The sequence below is a fragment of the Sciurus vulgaris genome (assembly GCF_902686455.1).
Source record: "Sciurus vulgaris genome assembly, chromosome: 12".
In the NCBI taxonomy this organism is placed as follows: domain Eukaryota; kingdom Metazoa; phylum Chordata; class Mammalia; order Rodentia; family Sciuridae; genus Sciurus; species Sciurus vulgaris.
In genome coordinates, this window is record NC_136473.1 from 62,441,418 (window position 1) to 62,449,930 (window position 8,513).

Below are 8,513 nucleotides of genomic sequence, written 5' to 3' on the forward strand. Positions count from 1 at the left end.
TATGTTAGGTATTTTCATAATAATGTGCCTTGGTGTGGGTCTGTTGTAATTTTGTATATTTGGAGTCCTATAAGCCTCTCATACTTGGTTTTCCATTTCATTCTTCAGATTTGGGAAATTTTCTGATATGATTTCATTGAATAGATTGTTCATTCCTTTGGTTTGTTTCTCTAAGCCTACCTCAATCCCAATAATTCTTAAATGTGGCCTTTTCATGATATCCCATAATTCTTGTAGATTCTGTTCATGATTTCTTACCATCTTTTCTGTTTGGTCAACTTTGTTTTCAAGATTAAATATTTTTCTTCAATGTCTGAGGTTCTGTCTTCCAGGTGTTCTATCCTATTGGTTATGCTTTCTATGGAGTTTTTAACTTGGTTTATTGTTTCCTTCATTTCAAGGATTTCTGTTTGGTTTTTTTTTTTTCAGTATCTCTAACTCTTTATTGAAATGATCTCTTGCTTCCCGTATTTGCTCTTTTAACTGTTTATTAGTGCGATCATTTAATTCCTGCCTTTTCTCTTTCATCTCCTCCTTCAATGCCTGCATTTGCTCTTTCATCTCCTCGTTTGCTTCCCTGATTGTTTTAATTATGTACATTCTGAACTCCCTTTCTGACATTTCTTCTGCTGTGCGATCATTGGGTTTTATTGATATAGTATCTAGTTTTGTTTGGGACATTTTCTTCCCTTGTTTTCTCATATTGGTCAGATGTCAGTGGAACTCTGAGATATTGCAGATTTCCTCTATGGGCTTATATTGTCCCTGTAGATTTCCAGTATATCACCTCCCAGCCTTCAGTAGCCTGAAGTCTTGGAGGAACTTGATAATGCAGTGCTTCTGAAGAAAGCTGCCCCTAGCCCACTACTGGTTCCAGGGCTTGGAGCTGGCTCTGTGAGGAAAGGCTCTCACTGGGTGGTCACTCTGAGAAGCTGGCCATGAAAGGAGCCTGCCGCCAGAAGGAGCAGGGCTGCTTGGGGAAGTCCCTGGCTGTCCCTGTCCTGGTCCCTGAAGCTGCCTGTGGGCCCAATCTTGCTATTGGCTCCAGGACTTAGAACTGGTTCTATGCAGAAAGGCTCTCACTAGGGGGCCTGCTCCGAGAAGCTGGCCATGTGGAAGGATCCCGATGCTGGAGGGAGCAGGGATACCTGGGGAAGACTCTAGCTGCCCTGCCCTGCTCTGATAAGCCACCCCTGTCCAGGCCTGCCACCCGGGCCGAGCTTCACCCTGTGGGGTGACTCACCCCATGGCTCTATTTTAGTCCGAGTCTCTCAATGCCTCCCCTTCTTGAATCCTGGGTTCTGGAGCAACAAGAGATGCAGTCACCCTCTAGTTGCCATCTTGGATCCTATCCGACTTATTAATATAAGGAAGATTCCAATAAATACTGGGAGGCAGACCCACGCTTTCACTTATATTCCACTTTGTAGCACTTAATCACAGAGCTACACCTAGTTTTAAAAAGTGGTTGGAAAATGTAGCTTTTATTTTAGGCAGCTACATACCCAGACATAAATCAGAGGTTCTCTGAATACAGAATAGGTGTTGGCAAGTTATATGGACCTGAGGCTCAAATGAGTTTACTTCCTAATTTGGAAATCAAGTTTTATTGGAATATAATCATGCCTTCTATGTATTGTCTATGGTTGCTTTATGCTACAATGGCAGAGCAGAGTAGTGGAATATATACCCTGTGGCCATAAAAACCTAAAATATCTACTATCTTTTCCTGTAAGGAAAATTTTCCTAACTTGTGGCACAGAAGAGGTAAACTGATAGTAAGGGTTAATGAACTCTGCCATCGATATTCAAGGTCTCAGAAAATGTACTCTTGATGCCCTTTTTAAATAAAGCCATATCCCATGCACCAATAAATGATTGTTTTAATATCAATAATATTTACATCAATAATACAATCTCAGACAATAAGTGAGAATGAAGAGGATTTTGACAATAAAATTCAGGAAATTGATAGGGAATATTGTACCCAACATCTGCAGAATATACATTATTTTGATGTTCTTGAAATATTTACCACAACTAACCAGATTCTGGACCATAAAGTAATACTCAAGGAATTTCAGGGGATAAAAATCACCGAGTATAGTCATTGACCACAGAGGACTTTTCAACTAGTAAGTTAATAAAAATACAACTAGAAAATCCCCAAACAAAATAAAGTTCAGTAATATAGTTTAGTATATATAACAAGAGTCAATACAGAAATAAAAAATAGAGAGCATTTTGAAATTTAAGATAAAAACTTGTGGGATGTCCTAATTCCATGTTGGACAGAGAAACTTAGAGACTTATGGGCATACGTAAGAGACAATTATTTAAAATGTATTATCTAAGTATAAATATCAAGAATAACAAAATGGGGGGTTTGTTCAGTAGCAGAGCATTTGCCTAGCATGCACAAGGACCTGGCTTTGATTTCCAGGACTGCAAAAAAAGACAGATAAGGAAATGGAAGGAAAGAAAAGAGGGACAGAAAGAAGGGTGGCAAGGAGACAATAAATTAAACTCAAAAAACTTAAGGAAGAAAAAAACCCCAAAAGAACAGAGATTAAAGAAACAGTAAATTATCACTAAATTAAGAAAATCAGCTCTCACTCTCTGCCGGCGCCCGCGGGGTCGCTTAGCCGCCCCACTCTGCCCATGCCCGGGCCGCTGCTCTCTCGGTTGCTGGCCCAACGCCAGGGCCCGGGGTCCGCCGCTGCCGTGAGGTGGGGGCGGCAGCGCGGCGGGCGGAGGTCTATGTCGCGGGCAGCGGCGGCGGCAGCCGGGGAGAGATGACGCGAGAGTACAAAGTGGGGTGCTCGGCTCGGGCGGGGTAGGGAAATCCGCCCTGACCCCGCAGTTCGTGACGGGACCTTCATGGAGAAATACGACCCCACGATCGAGGACTTCTACCGCAAGGAGATGGAGGTGGACTTGTCGCCGTCGGTGCTGGAGCTCCTGGACACCGGGCACCGAGCAGTTCGCGTCCATGCGGGACCTGTACATCAAAAACGGCCAGGGCTTTCATCCTCGTGCACGGCCTGGTCAACCAGCAGAGCTTCCAGGACATTAAGCCCATGCGGGACCAGATCATCCGAGTGAAGCGGTATGAGAAAGTGCCAGTCATCTTGGTTGGGAACAAAGTGGACCTGGAGAGTGAGCGAGAAGTGTCCTCCAATGAAGGCCGAGCCCTTGCAGAAGAGTGGGGCTGCCCCTTTATGGAGATTTCTGCCAAGAGTAAAACAATGGTGGACGAACTCTGCAGAAATCGTGAGGCAGATGAGCTATGCTGCTCAGCCTGACAAAGATGATCCGGGCTGTTCCGCATGTCACATACAATAGCATCCGACTCTGGCCGTCCTGGACAGGATTTGCCTGGCATCGCAGGCGCTAGAAGCCTCGTCTGCTCCCTTGCAGACCTGGCAGGATGCGTGCCATGAATCTCCAGCGCACTGCAGCTCTTATTCACAGATGAGCAGTGATCGGCAGTCGATGTCTCTGACACATTTGGGTTCAGTCCCTACAGTTTTCACCATTGTCCTCAGTCCCTTTTGTGCATCTGCAACTTGAAAGCATAGCCCATCCATCTTCAGGGTGGTTTCATTTGAAAGCGATGACAGCCTTGTCGCTGAGTTGACAGAAGCACCTGTTGTATAAATTTTAAATAATTATGAGGGAGAAACCAGAAGAATCCCTATGACCACTAGCAATTACACTATTTTATCTTCTTTTTCTGGACTGAGTATAAAATAGAAAAAATGTTGTCCCTAAAATTTCCTAACCCATGATCTTATACTCAGAGAAGTCCAGATCTGGATATGTACTACCAGCATAAAATTTTCAAGTCAAATTTAGTTTTTTGTGGTCCCTGGTGGACAGTGCCAACAAGTCCTCCGCAGGAAAACGAAACTTTCTCTGAAGAAATGCATTTTAAAGCAGGCTTCAAAGAATTCCCATACATAAAGTTTCAGGGAACAAAATGTTAAAATCAAAAGTATTAACACAAAAAATGGTTAAAAAAATTCTTTTATTCAACGTCATCCTTGAAACTCTAGCCAGAGCAATTAGATAGGAAAAAAAAAAATTAAAGGGATACAAATAGGAAAAGACGAACTCGAACTATCACTACTTGCCAATGACATGATTCTATATTTAGAAGAGCCAAAAAATTCTACCAGAAAACTCCCAAAACTCATAAATGAATTCAGCAAAGTAGCAGGTTATAAAATTAATAACCATATATCAAAAGTGTTCCTATACAACACTGACAAATCTACTGAAATTAGAAAGAGAAATTAGGAAAACTATCTCATTTACAATAGCCTCAAAGAAAATAAAATACTTGGGAATCAATCTAACAAAAGAGGTAAAAGACCTCTACAATGAAAACTAAGAAAACTAAAGAAAGAGATTGAAGAAGACCTTAGAAGACAGAAAGACCTCCCATGCTCCTGGATAGGGAGAATTAATATTGTCAAAGTGACTGTACTACCAAAAGCATTACAGATATTTAATGTGATTCCAATCAAAATCCCAAAGACATTCTTCATGGAACTAGAAAAAGCCATCATGAAATTCATTTGGAAAAATAAAAAGTTCTAGCCAAAGCAAACCTTAGCAAGAAAAGTGAAGCAGGAGGCATCACAATATCAGACCTTAAACTTATACTACAGAACCATAGTAACAAAAACAGCATGGTGTTGGCACCAGGACAAACCCGTAGACCAATGGTACAAGATAGAAGACACAAAGACGAACCCACATAAATACAGTTATCGCATACTAGAAAAAGGAGCCAAAAACATTCACTGGAGAAAAGATAGCCTATTCGATAAATGATGCTGGGAAAAGTGGAAATCCACATTAACAAAATGAAATTAAACCCCTATCTTTCACCCTGCAAGAAACTCAACTCAAAGTGGATCAAAGACTTAGGCACTAGACCAGAAACTCTGTGCTTAATAGAAGAAAATGTAGGCCCAAATCTTCACCATGGTGGCTTAGGATCTGACTTCCTTAACAAGACTCCTAAAGCATAAGAAATAAAATCAAGAATCAATAAAGGGACAGATTCAAACTAAAAAGCTTCTTCTCAGCAAAGGAAACAATCAATAACATGAAGAGAGAGCCTACAGAATGGGAGAAAATCTTTACCACATGCACCTCAGAGCATTAATCTCCAGGATATATAAAGAACTCAAAAAACTTAACACCAAAAAATCAAATAACCCTATCAATAAATGGGTTAAGGAAGTGAATGGAGACTTCACAGAAGAAATAAAATCAGTCAATAAATATAAAAAAAAAAAAAATGTTCGACATCTTCAGCAATTAGAGAAATGCAAATCAAAACTACTCGAAGATTTTATCTCACCCCAGTCAGAATGGCAATTATCAAGAATACAAACAACAATAAATGTTGGCAAAGATAGACATTGCTGGTGGGAAGGCAAATTGGTGCGACCATTATGGAAAGCAGTATGGAGATTCCTCAGAAAACTTGGAATGGAACCATCATTTGACTCAGCTATTTCACTTCTTGGTTTATACCCAAAGGAATTAAAATCAGTATATTACAGTGATACAGCCACATCAATGTTTATAGCAGTTCAATTCACAATAGCTAAACTAAGGAACCAATCTAGGTGCCCCTCAACAGATGAATGGATATATATGATGGAATATTACTCAACTAAAAAAAGAATGAAATTATGACATTTGTTGGTAAATGGATGGAGCTGGAGAATATCATGCTAAGCAAAATAAACCAACCCCCCAAAACCAAAACCTGAATATTTTCTTTGATAAGCAGATACTAATTCACAATGTGGAGGGGACCAAGGGAATAACTGAGTTACTTTAGATTAGGTAGAGGGACTGAAGTGAGGGGAGGGGGTATGGGGATAGGAAAGATACTAGAATCAATCAGACCTTATTACCCTATGTGCATATATGATTACATGACCTGTGTAATTTTTATATCATGTACCACCAGAAAAATGATAAATTATGCTCCATTATATATGATTTATCAAAGTGCATTCTACTGTTATATATAACTAATTAAAACAAATAAGAAACATTTTTTAAATTTAAAAATAACAAAAAGACAATAAAAAACAATCATGAATGAGAGTTGATTAAATCAAATTTTAGAATCAGACAAGTCTTAGGGATTCTTAAATATAAAATATTTTTATATTTAAAGAAAATATGAAAACCAAACAAGATAATTATCAAAATTATCCAGACCGACTTGAGAATGAAATAGAACCTTCACATAAAAACAATAATTAAAAACAAAAACCCCAAGAGAACAACAGTACACATAATTGAAAAGAAATGGAAAATAGCTCTATGAAAAGTAATCAAAGTCAAGCAGGAAAACACAAAGTAATAAAAATTATGAAATAATGGTTATAATATTAATATGTATAACACACACACACACACACACAAGACACACACATATATTTAGAATTCCAGAAAATACAGCAGAAGAGGTGGAAAGGGCATTATTTGAAGACAGAGTGACTGAAATTTTTCTCATTTTGTGAAAGACACTATAGATTAAGGAACCTGAGGAATTCTAAGCATGAAATATATGAAGAAATCTATACTTAAACAAATGTTCATAAAGTATATAATTGGAAAAGTGATAAAAAAATGACAAGCTCATAAAAAGAAACATGGATAAACAATAAACATATAATTTACAAACTCGTGAGATGCCAGTAAATATCTTAAAACGTTTTTAGCATGTTATCAAAACAATGTACATTTTTAATGTTTCCATTTTCACCTGTAAAATTAATGATGATATAACAATATTCGGTGCTAATGAGAAGGTAGGGAAATTAAAACTCACACAAACTGCTGGAAATATAAATTAATTTTTCCAATAATTTTTCCCAAAGTTTTCTCAACAATGGCAGGACTGACACTTTAAGCAGATGATTCTTTATTGTGAGGGGCTAACCTGTGTTTTATAAGAATGCCTGGTTACCACCTATCAGATTCCTGCAGTGTCTTCTACACTGCTGTGACAATTAAAAGTACACTGGCAAAATTGCCAAATCACCCCGTGAACAGACGCACTGCTTTAAACTGCTGTTCCCATCGCTAGGAACTTATTTCTAAGGAAATACATATGTGGGTAAAGATGGAGTTACAGAAGTGTTTACCTCAGTATTCCAAATGTGAAAATGTGGAAAGATAACTCTCAGACAAAAAACAATGGCAAGTCCACAGCACAACATAATGTATTCATGGTAATGTCTTCCATCATGTATCTCCCTACACCTGGAGCTCTTTTTCCATTCACATCCCTGCTCATACCAGTTATTAACTATACCTCAATATTTTCTTTTTTATTTTTCACTACCTCCTTTGTCCTTGATGCCTCGCCTGTTGGGCCCAATCCACAGAAGGTGCTCAATGAGCATGTGTTGAATGGTTGAAGACAACTGCCACTAAATATGATCTTCAAGGAGGTTTAGCTGGTCCCAAGAATATGGAAGTTGCTTAAATCCAGATCTCTCTATACATCAGCCCCCACTCACTCTCTTACCCCAATCACCCAATAATATCGAGCACCTCTCATCAAAAGCACTTAATAATATCAAGCATCCACTCTGCCACCAAAATCACATACTAATATCAAGGAGCACAAGAGAACCAATATGCAATAATTCCTTCCGTATTAACAAGGAGACAGAGAACACACATTACTTGTACTTAAAGAAATAAATACCAAATTTCATCAAAATGAATATGTATATACCCCCACTGGTGCAAACCTGAGTGTGTGGAAAACAAGGTGAAAGAAGGATTACTGAAATGCACTGAAAGAGCCCAGGGGCATAGAAGTCACACACAAAGCACAAACAGAATCACCTCCAGAAAGAGAAAGTGCAAAACTGAAATGTCAAAATGCTGCACACAGTCCTGGGACTTGATTGCTTGTGGCATCAGCTATAGAGAAGAGAGGCGATTACTTCTAGGAAAAGAGGAGACAGATACCCCTCTGGAGCCACAGTATAGGAAAGGAAGTACAAGTGGAAAAATAAGGATCCTGTAGAAACAAAACCACAAGACATCAATTCTCTCTCCTTTACAACATCATTTCACTAAAATACTGAACTTATTACACTGGCAGAAAGTTTAAAAAAAAAAAAAAAGTGTGCACTTAACCTAGGAACTCTTTCCATAAAATATAAAAAAACAAGAAAAAATAAAAAGACTCATGAAAGAGGTTAAATAAATAAATAAGAAATAAATAAGATATGAATTCAACTCCAAATTGAATTAAATATCCTCTAGTACAGATTTAGGAAATATTTTTATATAAAATCCTTATAATCATATATGCAAAAAAGAACTTAAATGAATCAAAAATAAATAAATAAAATAATGTGCAGGAAAACTTACTTGAACCCAGGAAAGAAATCAAGGACAAGGACAAAACCATATCAGATATGAAGGTTAAATTATACTTGGCCCAAGGGAAA

The 8,513-nt window shown here is 38.3% G+C and overlaps 1 pseudogene across 1 annotated transcript; it reads left to right on the forward strand.

Annotated features, from left to right (window-relative positions):
* The first annotated feature begins 2,795 nt into the window (after positions 1–2,795).
* LOC306641965 (ras-related protein Rap-2a-like) lies at positions 2,796–3,700 on the forward strand (annotated as a pseudogene). The gene has a single exon. The product of its transcript is annotated as a ras-related protein Rap-2a-like (transcript).
* Positions 3,701–8,513: the final 4,813 nt, after the last annotated feature.